The 17,103-nt window shown below is 34.4% G+C and overlaps 1 pseudogene; it reads right to left on the reverse strand.

Annotated features, from left to right (window-relative positions):
- Window positions 1-13,211: 13,211 nt before the first annotated feature.
- On the reverse strand, window positions 13,212-14,532 carry LOC123612004 (elongation factor-like GTPase 1 pseudogene; annotated as a pseudogene).
- Window positions 14,533-17,103: the final 2,571 nt, after the last annotated feature.

Consider the following 17,103-nt stretch of genomic DNA (forward strand, 5'->3'; position numbering starts at 1 on the left):
TTTTTTTCCTGGCAACTGAGTGTTTCAGAAGTTCTGTTCTTTCTTTTGCATTATGGCTTACAAACTATTGCTGGTTTTCACTGACAAAAAAAAAGGTTTCTCGGATGTGACAACAAAAAACAAATTTATAAAACAGGACTTAAATAATAAACATTAACACATAATTTAAAATAATAGCAGTTTATAAGTAGAATAAATGTCACCCAAAGCTAACTTATGTTTTATTTTAAATGCCAAGTGGAAGAAATATATATTTTACCCATTAAAAATACTTTCATAAGTTTGTTTTCTATGTCTGTGAGTCTGTTTCTGTTTTGTAAATAAATTCATAAATAAGTAAATCATTTATACTTCAGGGAAAAAATATGAAAAAATACTTTCATATAACTTGGTATTTATTCCAGTCTTCTCAAAAAGTGATACTCTTGTTTTTGTTGTAGTTATTGTTATTTTAATCTAAAATGACTCTGGTTTCCAGAAATGACACCCCAGTGATAAGAAAAATGTATATGTATATCTGTGCATACACATACACACATACACATATATGTATGTACACACAGACATGCATATACATATTATACATAAATATGCATATATAAACACATTCACACATACATGTGTCTATAGCAGTTTCTATATCTAACTCTGTGTATATACACACGCACAGAGATAAACACACACACATATATATATATAACAAGTTTATACCAATATTTCTAATTTCAGTCTAATACCTCAGGGTTCTTTCTAGCCTTCCTCCTTTCCTTGTTGGTAAAACCTCTACAGCTATATGTGATGAAGAATCCTGGGGGGAAAGGGAGACCACTTTATTTATTTATTTATTTATTTATTTATTTATTTATTTATTCATTTATTTATTCATTCATTCATTCATTCATTCATTCCATTTACTTTTTAAAAAGTTCAATTTATTTTAACTTAAAAATAAGTACAATAACAGTTCGCCCATTTTGCCCACCCTCCACCACCCTACACACCCACCTCTGGCAACCACCAAGTTGTTCCTTGTATCTATGAGCTTGTTTGTTTGTTTGTTTGTTCATTATGTTTTAGATTTCACATATGAGGGAGATCACATGACATTTGTCTTTCTTTGTCTGACTTATTTCATTAACCATAATGCCCATGAAGTCCATTCATGTCACAAACAGCAAGACTTCATCCTTTATTTTGACTGAATAATATTCCATTGTATATATATAGATATTGATATAGATATAGATATATAGATATACACACACACATACATACATACATACACACATACATACATACCACAACTTCTTTACTCATTCATCCATGAATGGACACTTAGGCTGTTTTCACATCTTGGCTATTGCAAATAATGCTGAAGTGAACATGGTGGTACAGCTATCTTTTCAAGTTACTGCTTTCATTTTCTTCAGGTAAATACCCAGAGGTATTTACTATCATATGGTAGTTCTGTTTTTAATTTTTCAGAAACTTTCTTATTATTTCCCACAGTGGCTGCACCAATTTACATTCCCACCAACAATGCATAAGATTTTCCTTTTCTCCATATATTCGCAACACTTGTTATTTCTTGAATTTTGATAGCCATTCTAAGAGGTGTGAGGTGATATCTCACTGTGGTTTTGATGTGCATTTCCCTAATTATTAATGACATAGAGCATCTTTTCATGTTTCTGTTGGTCATCTGTATGTCTTCTTTGGAAAAATGTATATCCAGATCTCTGATCATTTTTTTAAGCATGTTGTTTTTTGGCTATTGAACTGTGTAAGTTTTTTTTAATATATTTTGGATATTAGCCCCTTATCAGATACATGATTTGCAAACATGTTTTGCCATTTAGTAAGTTACCTTTTTATCTCGTTGATGGTTTCCTTTGCTGTGCAGAACCTTTGAGATTGAAGAAGTCCCATTTGTTTATTTTTACTTGTGTTGCCTTTTGATGTCAGATTTGAAAAATGATCACCAGGACCTATGTCAGAAGGTTTACCACTTAAGTTTTCTTCTAGTAATTTAATGATGTCAGGTCTTATTTTCAAGTAGTTAACCTATTTTGGATTAATTTTTGTATGTAGAGTAAGATAGTGGTCCACTTTCATTCTTTTACATGTGGCTGTCCAATTTTCTCAGAACCTTTTATTGAAAATACTATTCTTTCCCTATTGTACATTTTTAGCTCCTTTGTCCTAAGTTAGTTGACCATATATGCATGGGTTTTTTTCTGAGCTCTTTATTCTGCTCCACTGATCTTTGTGTCTATTTTAATTACCATAGCTTTGTAATATAGTTTATAATCAGAATATGTGATGCCTTCAGCTCTGTTCTTTTGTAAGATTGCTTTGACTGTTTGAGATCTTTTGTAGCTTTATACAAATTTTAAAATTGTCCTATTTCTATGAAGAATGCTATTGGAATTTTGATAGAGATTGCATTAAATCTATAGATTGCTTTGGATAGTATGGACATTTTAATAACATTAATTCTTCCAATGCATGAGTATGGAATATCTATCCATTTATGGGTGTTGTCTTCAATTTCTTTCAATAGTGTCATAGTTTTCAGGGTACAGGGCTTTCACTTCCCTGGTTAAATTTATTCCTAGGTATTTTATTCTTTTTTAATTCAACTGTAAGTGGAATTGTTTTCTTAATTTATCTTTCTAATAATTATTTATTAATGCATAGAAACACAACAAATTTCTGTATATTAATTTTGTATCCTGAAACTTTACTGATATTAGTTCTGACAGATTTTTTTTTGGTGGATTTTTTTAGGATTTTCTATATACAGTATCATGTCATCTGCAAATAGTAATAGTTTTACTCCTTCTTTTCCATTTTTCATGCCTTTTATTACTTTTCTTGCCTCAATTGCTTTGGCTATGATTTCCAATACTGTGTTGTATAAAAGGTGTAAGCATGGGCATCCTTGTCTTGTTCCTCTTCTTAGAGGAAATGCTTTCAGTTTTTCACCATTGAGTATCATGTTAGCTGTGGGCTTGTCATACATGGTCTTTGTTACGTTGAGGTACTCCCCTCTGTATGCACTTTGTTGAGAGTTTTTATCATAAATTGATGTTGAATTTTGTCAAAAATTTGTTCTGCCTCTATTGAGATTATCGTGGGATTTTCACTCTTCAGGTTGTTAATGTGATCTATCACGCTGACTTGCAGGTATGAGCCACCCTTGCATCCCTGAAGTAACTCCCACTTGATCATGGTATATGAGATCGTATTATTATTTGAATCTTATTATTGAAAATTTAATTTGTTTTGCAATTTTTACTCTTTCACAAAATGTAAAAAAAGGAAATCCGTACATTCATTGTTGTAGAGATATGCAATTATTCATTCATTTAAGATCAAATTTATATATTTTAATGCATTTTGATATGTTTAATGACATCCACCAAGCAATTTTTAGGGCTTACAAAAAGCAGACAGTAGGATTGACTGTTTCTCCACAATATTTCATTACTGATATATTAGAATTTTTGAAGCAAACATTTTACAATGTAATGAACAACAAATATCTCATTTTACTTCACAGTTTAGTGCTATGTCTTAATTGGCTATGTGTTTATTTTCTAGTGAAATGTTTAATAAAATATTTGACCCTTTTTTCAAAGTGAGATAGATATATAGATAGATAAATAGATATTACATATGTGTGTTTGCATTGGTATTTAAGAGCTCTTTATATAATTTGATTTTAAGGGTATAATATATAAATCAAATAATGTTCCCAATTCATGAGTAGCATTTCAAGAAAGTTTACTTAAAGTTCTGCAATTTCAATGATAAAAAGTTATTACAATAAAAGATAGTCGTGATTTGTCTCTGGTTTCTCTGATACCTTAGAATAAAGACTGCAGAGCTGCCTTCCAAAAAACACCATTCACAAAGTATTTGGGGAAGATGACACCAATTACTTAATGGTAACTGGTTTCCTGAAGTCAAACAACACCATGATCCTTCTTAGAAAGAGCTTTCCTATCTCCAAGATTATTTGATTATCTCCAAACATTTTTCTCTTGGTATCTTAATGGTTTAATTTTTTCACAGTTAAAATTGTATTCTACCTGAAATGTATTCTTTTATTCGAAAATGGATTTATTTTGATACTACAAATAGACATTTAAAATCTTTCCTCAAAAAGGAAGTTGTTCCAACATTGGTTTTTAATAATCTACTCTTTCTTCTTTGATGTGAAATTTTAACAAACCTTATAACTAAAATGTGATGTACTTTAAGTAGTACTAGGTATGTTTAGTTCCATTAATCTCATTCACTGGTCATTTATCTTGGCAGAAGTGTCACACTGTTCTGATTATAGAGACTCTAATATGTATTTTTATCTAATGAGGTGAAACACTCTTCCCCCCATCCTTTTCCCATCCAGAGTTAATCTGCAGAAAAAGGTAGCATCATCTGGTTAAAGTGAAAAGTATGTGGTTTTGTCTTCAATTTGTAGTTAATCAGTCAGCATGTAGTAAGTAGCTATCAAGTACTTTCTCTTTTCCAAGAACCATACCATGGGCTGAGGATACACTAGTGGACAGTTAGTTATAGACTGTGCCTTTGTGGAGTCTCCAGACTATTAGGGATAGCATACCTTAAACAAATCATGACAAATATGATGTGCTAAAAGTGAATATGAGGGGTATTGTTCCCACATAAGACAAGATAGTAACAACCTGCAGGGTCAGGGCAAGCTTCCAGGAGGAAGTGATGGTTAAGCTCACATAGAATATCAGTTTACTTTAGTCAGAAAAGGTAGAAGAAGAAGCAAATTTGGTAAAACATTTTTACTCATATATTTGCCTTTTTTCTATCTTCTCAAATTAAAATGTAAGTTCCACGAGGGCAGTGTACGTTTTATTGATCATTTCATGCTCTGTGCCTGTCATAGAAGGAGGAAGAGAAGGAAAATGAGGAGAGGGAGTAGAAGGGAAATGTTATAGTTGAAATACTGAAGACAAGTGAGGACTTTTTTTGTAGAATGTAAATAAGTCTATGTGTACAGAGCACAAGAGCAAAGAGAGACATTATGAAGGGTCTTAAGGGCTATCTTAAAAATAAATTCATTTCTATATGTTAATCTTGTATCCTGCTACCTTGCTGAATTCTTTTCTCAGCTCTAGTAGTTTTTGTGTGGAGCCTTTAGGGTTTTCTAAATATGGTGTCATGTCATCTGCATATAGTTTTTAAAAATGAATTCAATTCTAAAAGCACTGAAAGATAAAAAGAAAGAAAGTGATATTCAGGGTTTTTTCTCTTTAAAAGGTCATTCTGGCTGCAGTCCTGAGTATGGATTTGGCTGATGGGAAGAGACAATATGGGAATTATTTACTTGGATTAGAACAGCAGCAATGGTGATAGCAAGAAGGGACAGAAGAAGAATTCATGTAGGCAGTAGAAAGGCAGGATTTGATTCCAAGTTTCATGGCTTGAGAAACTAGGGGTAAATTGAGAAGAAGTGATGTTGACCAGTAAATTCTTGGGCATTTAAATCTGAGGATCCATGACACATCCAGGTAGAGATATCAAGAAAGCAGGTAAACCTGAATCTAATTGTATTTAAGTTAAGAGGGACATCTTTGGTAGAATATTAAGCAATACTGTGATTGTTCTTTATTTGTTAAATATTTTTTTATTAGTGGATTACAGGAGGAGTTAAGACAGGCTTACCAAATTTTCAGGTGACAAAAATCTGATCCACTTAATTGATGAGTGAAAATAGTAATAGAATATTTTGTATATGATGACTGTGAGCATTGAATTGAATGAGGTAACTACTTAGTACTGTGTCTGTAAGTTAGTAAGTGCTCAATAAATGTCAGGTTTTAAATAGTGTAATTCACAATTAAAAATAATACTTTCAGGAGGAAAAAAAGTAACAGAACTGAAGAGATGCAAGTTAATAGAAATAACTGTATACATGTGCAATTATTTCAAGAAGTAAATTCAATAATATAATGGAGAAGTCTTGCAATCATATCAATTGATGAACAAAAAGTTCCAGGGATTCTATCTGACTTACAGGTCAGCCTAAGTCTACAATTCATAGTATTGAAGTGGCTTAGGGTAAGGAAGAACCCTATGCCCTGCACTAAACAGACAATATGTTATAGATTATCTTCAAAATGTAGTATCACAGACAGGATTGCATCCAGATAATAACCAAGACAGTGAGGGACATAGAAACACTTCATATAAGAAAGGTTCAAAAGAACTAATAATTGTTTGTTTAGAAAATAATTCTAGGGAAATAAAAGACACATGAGAAATAGTGATTATTCTCCTTTTGCAGAAAACAGAGTAATGATTGTATGGAATTTTAAAGAAACTGATTTTTAAGGGACTTACTTCTTCAATATAAATATTAAATTCATAAAATCTCACCTAGAAGTAAGCTTTCTCTTAATGTAATTGTATTAATGAAGATAGATACTTTTCTGTTGGAATGTGGTCAGAAACTGGTGAGCATGTAAGACTTCCTTTACTATCAACAAAATTTTTAAAAATCACATCAAAGGTATGCTAAAAAAATATGTATCAAAGTGTAACTCCACTGTTGTCAGATAGCACATGATTAACTGCGTATTTATTTTGCAGGCTCATTGTAGCATTAAGTATTTTACTCAAGTGAATGCTGGAAGTAACATCTAGTTTAGTACACTAAAGTTACATTTAGTTTGTATGCTACAAACTGTCATTTATTTTTAAAAAATCACATTTAGTCTCTCACAGTTTGTTTAAAGCATATTTGTAACACTAGAGTGATTGTGTATCTAAGAACCTGTGATCAAAATAATAGATATTAATTCACATTATTATTTGAAATTCTGGTTTCAGAATATCTTGAATTCCATCTGTTTACTTAGAGTTTGCATTTTAAATTTAAGAGCCTGCTACTTTGAATCCTCAATATATGTAACCAAGAAGAAAGACTTTAAGATACAAAAGAACTCTATCCTTTAACTGATCTGTTTCTTTTTCATAGAAAGGGAAGAGTTGAATCTCCAGAAAATAGACAACAAAATTATTAACCCCATCAACTGAGGTTAATAGTGAAATAATTTTAATAATAATACCAAAAGTAACTTTTAACTTTTAGGCATGCATTAGCCACTGGGCTAAATTCTATATATGAACTAATTCATGTGTCATCAAACCCACTATCTGGGGTAAGGGTGAAGACACTGAAGCACAGAAATATTTCCCTAGTCCAAGGTCACACAGCAAGTAAATATCCCGGCCCTAACTGACATCAGTTAGTGTGGTTATAGAATCTTAACTTTTAACGTATTCTTTAATTATTTTAGTGGAATAATTAAAGCTTGCACGTGTTAAATTGTGAAGGACAAATAGGTACAGTAAACTTAAAAGATAATGCCATTGAATCTCTCTGTGAATAAGGAAAAAAATGGGACCAAAAATACAGTCCCATATCATATAATAAGGAAAATCTCATTTTTAAAGACTTTGGTGGTGAAGAGAATCTTGCTCTAAATGCTCCTTAGAATTTGCTTGCAAGGATTTTAAGGGGAAGTTTGAAATAATCGCAAAATCTAGGCTTTTCCTCACCTCCTGTAGCAAGATGCTTAAAGAAACCTTATCTCATCTAAAACTGGATTCATCTCACAAAATTTAGCTATTTGGTAACATTGTCACATTGCCATGTTCCTTGACCTTCCACCAGATGGAAAGCATCGACTATTAATTTTGCCTTGGAGATCCTAATGTTTGTTGTTCCCTTGGAGAGGAAATAGCATATTGTTACATCTCTTCCAACAGTGTTCTTGTTATTAAATCAATGATGCTATTTTCCATAAAAAGGGTTCCATAAGAACATAACAATCTCATAAATAAAACAGGCCCAGCTTGTCTGGTGAACTGTTTCTTACACATCAAATAGCACCAGATGCTTGAAAGGTACTGGTACTGGACCACAATGTTATTTTGACCAAATTATTTATATCACATTCATTCATCCAGTTCTTTCCTTGAATAAGTATTATTTTGTTAGCCTTAGCACAATTAAAAAAGGCTTCCGGTAATTTAATAATGATTTTTCCAAAAGGAAGTTAAATATTCAAATCAGATCCAAATCACGGAAACAGACCAGGGCTACCTAGAAGTAACAAGATTCTCTTCATCTTGGCGGACTTGACAATATGATTCATTAGAGTAGATTGCTATTGGTGGCTTGGGAATGGTGAGACACTTTACCTGTAGAGAAGTATAGCATTTTTTTCCTTGATAAAATTCACAAGGTTGTAACTCTTTATACAAATACTGTGATCCATAATATAGAGGTTCAACTGGCAACAAACCAGTGTCAGGAGGTATCCATGAATATGGCATTGTTTGCTTTTATTCATGTCAGATGAGTAGGAAGAGACAGGCTCAGTGTACACAACATACAGACATACACACAGACAAACACACAGACACACCCATTATCACCACCACTGCCACCGTAACCACCACGACTTGAAAGCCGTTTTGGACTCTTCAGAGTTAAAAACAGAATAACAATATAATCATAAGGAAGACAGTTTGCTTAGCATTTTTAAGGGCCATATTTAGGATTTATAATGCTTCTGTATTTGATCTTAAAACTTTTTAAATATTGTCTATATCATATGTTCCCAGTTAAAAATGATATAACTGTAAGGACTGAAGGATCAGGTGACCCAAGTACTGTTATATAAATAAGTGTACAGTTGTTAAGGAAGTCTTCTTTAGCACTTTGCCTTCTGTAACTTTAACTCAGTCAAAATTACATTACTTTGTTTATATTCATCCTTGTAAAAAGCCACTTGATTAATTTTATGTATGAAATTAAGCCTTCAGAGTGACCAAATTATGAGCAACTTTCTGAGTAGTTTTAGCAATACCAAACCAAGAACATGAATTAATTAACTATTGTTAACTAATATTTAGTGAGTACTTATGAGCTAGGAATTCTGCTTAGTATTTCATGTTAAAAGATATGTAATCTTACCAATAGAGTGATTATTGTATGTATTTTACCATGAGTTGCTACTGTACTGTGTTATTGAGAAAGGAACAAAGAGGCATGAAATGTCTTTCTAGAACTTAGAAGTGCTATATTTTTGTTAAGAGATGTAAAACTAATGATGCCACAAACATTAGTAAAGAGTTGATTTTTTAAGTGGTGTAGCAATAGTTACTAGCTCAAAATATTTGAAGAGTAGAATTGACTGGAACAATACATTTTGAACTTGTAGGCTGTATAAAAGCTGAGCTGAACTTAGCATACCAGGTAGAATTTGTATAAATAAAAGAATAAAAGGAATTCCTTCCAAACCAGAGGTAAAGTGTGAAGCACAGAGATTACCATCCATGTTGAATGTAGCAAAAGCAAGTTCCAAAAAGGGACAAAGAGATTACAATGGGTAATGTTGAGAAATAGGATTAAATAGATGAAAGAAAAAAACTAATACCAAGCTCTACAAAGCTGAGAGCTTGGAGTTTAGATTTTGATGTAAAAGACCACTGAGAGTAGAGGTCCATAAACAAAGTTCTACCTGTCGTGATCTAGTCAAACAAAAATCGGGCTATAGTCAACTATTTTAATATTTCTTTTATAGTAAAGTATAAATATTTCATTAAAAGTGATTCCAATATCTGACTGCATAAAGGTTTCTTATTAGAAAATATTTTTGCTAGACTTACAAAAGGTTAAGGAGAGGGATGGAATCAGGGATGGACTACAGACACAGAGTCAGTGTATGTGAAAACATGTATCAGTGATACAAGGGATGTGTGGGCCAAGCCAGAAAAGCACTGAGAGGGAGAAGGGACTAAAGAAAAAAATTCAGATATTTATGGGTGATGCAAAATGTGAATACTCTAGGTTACTTTCAGAGAGGTATTGTGGCAATTAGATCTACATTATTCTTCAAGACCTTGGTAGTTGAAATACTGTGCAGAGACTGGAAATCAAATTTAGTAGTTCAGTGAGGGATAGGGGAACCTTTCTATTCAGATAGCAGGTAGACTGTGAGTAAGATTTATGTATCTTTAACAAACAAAGAAAACCTCAGGCTTCTCAACTGACTCTAAAGAACTAAATGGACAAATGTGTATAGACCAATTTAAGATTAGAAAATACATTTTCAAGTGGTAGAGTGTGTGCCTAGCATGCACGAGGTCCTAGGTTCAATTCCCAGTACCTCCACTATCAAAATAAATAAATAAACCCAATTACCTTCCCTCTCCTCCCCCCCAAAAAGAAAATACATTTTCAAGCTTTGTTGATTTTATATCATCCCTTAAAATGCAAGGTGAATAGGCTGAAATTTATGCTAGAATAAAGCCCAAAATAAAAAGAAGTATTTATTTGGAAGTACTTATATAACTTATATAACTCAAAACATCTTCCTTCAGCATTTTAAAACATATTTGACTTTAATACAAATTTTCGGGGGAACAATAATATTAAATCGGTCCATTCTTTGAACATCATCCAACTTCCTTATAAATATTGCTTATGAAAACTAAAACACCCTTCACAATATTTTTGTCTTCTTCAACTATTTTTAAAATACCCATTTGATCCAGATATTCCTGCAAAGAGAGTATTTCTAATTATAACTGTCAAGCCCATGGCATTTTCAAAGGCTTTTGCACTTAGAGAACATCTTATACTTATTTGGCCTGGACAAATAATTGGGGTTAGTGTGACCCCCAATATGTGACTACATTTAAATGTATTGACTATTATTAGCCTTGAGAATATATCATATGATGGATTTTCTCCATGTAATTTTCCCAAGGTATTCTCAACCCATAGAATTTTTCACATATAATGATCAAATTTTGTAATTTGACATAATTTGGAGGGAAAGCTTTATGGTTAAAATAATTTATTTCTAACTCTTTAGGAAATCTCTTATTTTAAATTATTATTTTCCCGTTCTTGGTAGTCTTCAATGAGGAAGGTATATCTATAATAAATTATTTTCAAAATTGATTGATTTTCTAAGTTATGTGTGTGGTATGGGTGCATATTAAACTCATTAAGTTGGATAATGTTTACAAAATTGATTTTCTTCTGGACTCATTTCAAAGAAACAAATATAGTTTAATAAAGCCATTAACACTTGTCAATAAATGACATTTCATTTGATCACATATGAGTAGAATATGTAATATTTTCACAGAACACTGCTTTTATAAAGATGATAAATGTTTTAGCTAATGAATTGTTACCTCTTATAAAATAAATAATATGTAACAGCATTATTGATGAATGTGATTATAGTTCCTTATTTATTGATTCTTACCAAACTTTGTCTTTAGCTTGGTAAGCTATTCTTTCAGGACCTCACTTTCACAAGTTTCCAAGAATTTATCCTGGGAAAAGAAGTGCAGATATACGGAAACGCAGGTCCAGTATATGCCAATAATACTAAAGAATTGATTCACTATTTTTTAGAGAAGAATGTAGGGAAAGAGTAAGAGAATAAGATGAAAATTGTCCTGCTTCATTCTTGGAAATTTCTCTATCCTAATGGTACTGCACACTATTTGGCTTTAATTCCAGATTTCCTATTTCTCAGCATAGAAAAGAAAGTGTTTATTTTCTTCCTCTTAATAGCTTCAAATAACAAATTTTAATTATCTAGAATGAGAAAAACATTGTTGTAAAGTAGAAAAGCAGAAATACAGCGCAGCAACAAGCTCATCTCCACCACATACTAGCATAAGACCTGACCTTTCTATGACTCAATTTCTTTGTTAATAAAATGGAAATAATAATATTCCTTAAGCTATAAAGTGATTGTGAAATTATTGTGAGCACATCAACCTTTAGTTATTGTATTTCTGTGCTGAATATTAAGTTGCAAATTTAGCTCCTTAAAACAATACATATTTATCATATCACAGTTTCAGTGGGCCAACCATCTGGGACCGGCTCATCTGGGTCCACTGCCCAGAGTCTCACAGGACACCACTGAGGTGCTGGCTGGAGCTGGGTTCCCATCCAAGGCTTGGGGTTCCTTTCCAAGCTGATGTGGTCATTGGCAGGGTTCATTCCTTGCAGCTGTAGATCACAGAGAAGCTTGTGTCTTCAAAGCCAACGAGAGACTCTCTCTCTTAAGAAAGGACCTAGTATCTCTTTCACATGTTTTCACTAATTAAGTCAGACTCAACCAGGTGAATCCTTTGTTTACCTCAAGTGCAGATGACTTGGCACCTTAATGACAGCTGCAAAATCTCTTTACCTTAGAACATAACTTAATCACAGGTGTGAATCATACTCACAGGTCCTGCTTACATTCAAAGCAAGGGGCTTCTACAGGGGGCGGGGAGTTTTCAAATTCTGCCTACCACAGCTGTCTGCCAACAGCCAGATGTTTTGGTTCTTCCCTTTCTGTGTATCTGGTAAGGCTGTACTCTGTACAGAATTCTAGTCATTCAATATCCTGGTTAACAAGTGGTGTTATCAATCTTTTGAATTTCATTCTTTCTTTTGAATGCATAGTGCTACCACATTTTTGTTATAGCTGTATTTCTCATCCAAAATGGTGTTCTTATTCTTCCAAGTAAAAGCAAGTACATTTTTTTTTCTCTTTCTGGCGTGTCAGCCATGTCTAAGGAAGCAGTATTCGGTCCGAGGTTATATGTACACAAATGTCAGAAGTGAAAGCAACCTGTTCAGTCACTGTTGTGGTGTCAGGCACCGTGGGAACAACTGTAGCCTCTTTTGGCTTAAGCCCTGAGAGTCCACAGTAAGGCTCCAAGGGGAGTATCTACCAGGAGTAGACTAGGTTTGGCCCATGAGTCAGTACTGCAGATATCAGTTACTTGTTTTGGCTGAGGGTTCTCTGCTTTTCCGTGTGCTCCACAATCCTTACCAGACAAAGACCTTCCCACTTTATCCCCATGTCCATGTACTTCCAAGTCTGGTTCTCTGAATCAGCCTTTTCCCCAAAGGGCAAGTACTTCTCTCCAGTGGTCGGTACCCAGAACAGGTTGCTGGAAATGATCTCCCAATGGCTAAATACCAGTTGTGAGCTGGCCTCTTCCTGATGCCATCAGTGAAGAAAGCCTTTAGCAATAGGCAGCAGAGCCTTGATGATAAACATGTCTGCCTAATTTTCTCTTCTTCTTGAAGCACTCAAACTTTTCTTTTTGGCAAGGCAGTATAGACTTACTTAACCAAGAACATCACCTCTGGGCATGATGCCACATGTGTACATAACTGCAACTGGCACTGAGGTTTCACTTATAGCACATCACAACACACTTCTCTCATGGTGGCAGTTGAGTGTCCTGAAAAGAGTCCACAACAGTCAGGCCATGATACTTCTCCTTTCTGAGCAGTCCTCTTCTCAAAGGGCTCAGAGCAGCTGGCCTTGGTTTTCATCTTGACCAGATTAGAGTTCATCTTCCCCTGTTCTTCTTTTAATAAATCATCAACTCTTGATTCTACTTATCACTTGCTCCTTGTTGCTTGAAGTTATTTAAGCCCCATATTCTAAGACAAGACAGACGCCCACGAGAGGCTCCTCACACATGGGCCCAGAGGGGGCTGCTAGTTGGAAGATACTCACAGTGCTAGCACCCAAATCTCAGTATTAACTGGCTGTTTCATAAATTTGATCATATCATATGGCCTGGCCATACTGAGTTTTACAAAGCTTCACTATTATGGGCTAATAGGTTGGGCCCAAATTTTCTTGAGCCAAATAACCAAATTTGGCCAACAGTGTTTCTCCATTTTTTCCTGGTTAGATGTTGCTGTAGTTTTCCTTTGAACTCTCAGTTCTCTCATAGATCTTCTGGTGCATCACAAATATTGCCGTCTTGATTCAGAGAGGATGTCAGTTGATCCACAGAACTAACCATACTCACTGTTTTCGTCCAGAATCTGACCAACTTCTTCACACTGAGCACAACAAATTTATTGGGACTTGTTTTGGTGATGAGCACGTAAGAGTCAACTTGTATTCCTTCATGGACTTTGCTTTCCTTTGTTTGGTGTATGACTGTGATTTTTTGTTGATTTACTATTTATTCATTTACCATATCAACTTTGGAGGGCTTTCTGATTGTTTCTCTGGCTAGAATAAGAGGTTCAGACACACGGATTTGAACCTTTACAAATTTTTATGTTAATTCATCAGGCAGGCATTGTTGAAGATGGATTTCTCTGGCTGTAACTAAAATGTGGCCTTGTCTCAGTTTCCTTTGTTGCTTGGTGAGATGAGGAGCAGGTGCAGATTGCCAGTATTCCTGTTCTCAAGCTGGTCAGAGATCTCCACCCACGTCTAAGTCTGGACAGCCTGACTCTTTTGCATAGTGCAGTGAGGGGGAAATGAATTTCATAGTGATCCCTCACATGTGCTCATTTTCTCTGTAGTCCATGTACCTTTACCTCTCCTCAGACATGTCTTGACTATTACTGGCCCTTTGTTCTTATGTACGAATTTTAGGATCTGTATATCAAGTCCCTGCTTTCTGGTCAACCGCCATTACTAGATAATCAGTCAGGACAATAGGAGCCAAAACACAGATATGCCTGATGCCAGCAGTGTTTCTCAGTGAATCATCTTATCCAAACTGTTGAATCCTGTGGGCCCTTGATTTCTTGTGATCACTGCAGCCCCCAACTCAGCTCCAGCTCTTGGCACCCAGCACACCATATTTGAATGAGGCACAAAGGTCTCCAGGGTTTTTGTTTGTTTGTTTTTGTTGTCGGAGGAATTTGTGGTTCACAGACCTCTCTGCTGCCAACCTGCTTTTTTTTAAGGCTTCAAGAAATTAATCAAACGCCTGGATGTTAGGAGGTTGCTGGGTATTGGCTAACAGACTAGGTGGCTACTTGTTACTTTCCTTGACAAAATGACTCCTTTGGGGCTTGGAAGAGACATCTCAGCAGTCTCTTTAGAGGAGGGAGTGCTAAGTTGACCTAACAGCCAGCCTACTCATTCAAAGCTAGCAGAGGGTGACCTGTTATCAAAATAAGGAAGAAATAGTACTCATCCATGTAAGCCAGTTAAACTTTTCCAAAAATTCATAGGCAGAGTGGAGTATGTCCCTTAATGGCCAACAACTGCCTTTAAAAAAAAAAAAGAGTATAAATATAAAACCACAGTTCCATAAAGGTACAGATATGAGGTGGGGTTTATTGGGAAAATCTTAGAAGCAGAGAAGGAATAAAGTGTCCAAAATCTCTTGTTATCCTATCTTATAGCCTCCACTGGGCAAAAATAGACTGCGTGCACACTGAGGAGAGAAGAAGACTGCCTCAGTAATGCTCTACTTAGTTACAGGGACAGGGGAGCAGGGAAAATGTATGGGGCTATGTAAAAGTAGAAGTTTCTTGGTTTGGGAAGTGACTTTGTTAGAAGGGGTGGTAATCTGAAACCCACTGACTAATATCAAACTCTTCTGCCATTGATTCTACTAGGATCTGCTGAGCCAGAAATCTGTCAGCCAACCAAAGGGGGAGGGAAATGAGCTATCAGCGCCTTCCAAATATGTCCTTCTTCAGTGATGTTTAAAAATCTGCTCATGAAAGTCTTCTTCTCTGTTGTCTCCTAGAAGTGTTTTTTTTTTTATTTTTTTATGTCTCTCATGTCTGAATCTATAATCCATCTTGCATTGCTTTTGTGTCTACAGTACAAAATAGGAGTCACTATGTGCATATGTATGTGTGTAAATGTATACATTTTATCCCATATGGATATCCAAGTAACACAAAACAATTTTTTGAAAAGGCTATCTTTCCCAAGTATACTGCTAGTGCAGTGGCACATCTGTAAAGTAACTATATATGTAGGTTTGTTTCTTGACTCTTAGTTTATTTAGCTATTCTTCTGCCAATATCAGACTATATTATTTAATGTTATTTTATAATAATTCTTGATATTGAGAAGACAATTCTCTAGGTGTCTCTCAGACTTCTGCATGTCTCACAAGCCTAGGAACTGATTACCATTGTTCTAAAGTAAAGTCTTAGAAGATAAGAGATAATATCTTTTCTCCAGAGCAAAGGGGAACTTGGCTTATAGTCTCAGAAGGTAGAGATTGTGTCTATTTCTGGAACAAAGAGCAAGAATGCTCACTGTTTGTTATAAAAGATTCAATTTCTGTAAGGTCAGGATTCATCTTCTGTAATGGAACCTTCCACGTATGCTGGTGTCATCTAGACCTCTTTGCATCATCTTAGGAATTAGAACTTAGGGAACTGACACAAATATGCTGTTGCTCTGGATACTTCTATTGCTACAAATAAAAAGTTCTGACTCAAGGGTAGATGATTGTGTGATTTTTGTTTGTAATTGATGCTACCCTAAACTGGTGATTTCTTTCCTTCAGTAGACTGGATCATAAACCAAGGCAAAGGTGAAGGTTAAGACTGCAAAAACATACTGATTTTCAGAGAAGCGCATAGAAACAAACCATAAAGAATCACCAAAATGAATAAGCAATGGAGATATTCTGTGTGCAAACACAATATTAACCCATGTTTTGAGTGTGTGATTGATTATGTGCTATGTCCAAAACATATAAATTTTGTGGTGATATTTTAAATAAGTTGAAGCATGTCTAACATCACAGATTTCATATATTTTGTTCATTGATTCTTTTTTGTTTAAATCAGCACAATGATTATCACAGTAGTACTAAAGAAATAGTATCTAAGCATTTCATTTTCAGAAATCAAAAAGTAACTCTGGTACAATTTCATGGAACTTTAAGAGATTAGATGAATGAGATTTAGATTTGTTAAACCTACCCTATGTTAACACTATGCAGTTCTGTTTGATTAATTTCATTGTGCTTTTTTTTCTATAGTTAGAGGATGTCCTTATCCATCTTGTCTAGATAAAAAATGCCCACAGATCCTAAAAGCTAAAGAAGCCATTATTCAGTATTAAATTTAAAAGACAAAGTGTTTCAAAGCAATTAATTAAAGTTGGCCCCATGTCAGATAAAAGTGCCATATAATAAAGTCCTTAGAAACTGATGTAAAAATCTAAGAGTTAAGGCAGTAGGTTTCAAGCCTGCTGTCCTATTGATTTAATCTGTGGGGAGACA

This window comes from Camelus bactrianus, chromosome 2, assembly GCF_048773025.1.
Source record: "Camelus bactrianus isolate YW-2024 breed Bactrian camel chromosome 2, ASM4877302v1, whole genome shotgun sequence".
Taxonomy (NCBI): domain Eukaryota; kingdom Metazoa; phylum Chordata; class Mammalia; order Artiodactyla; family Camelidae; genus Camelus; species Camelus bactrianus.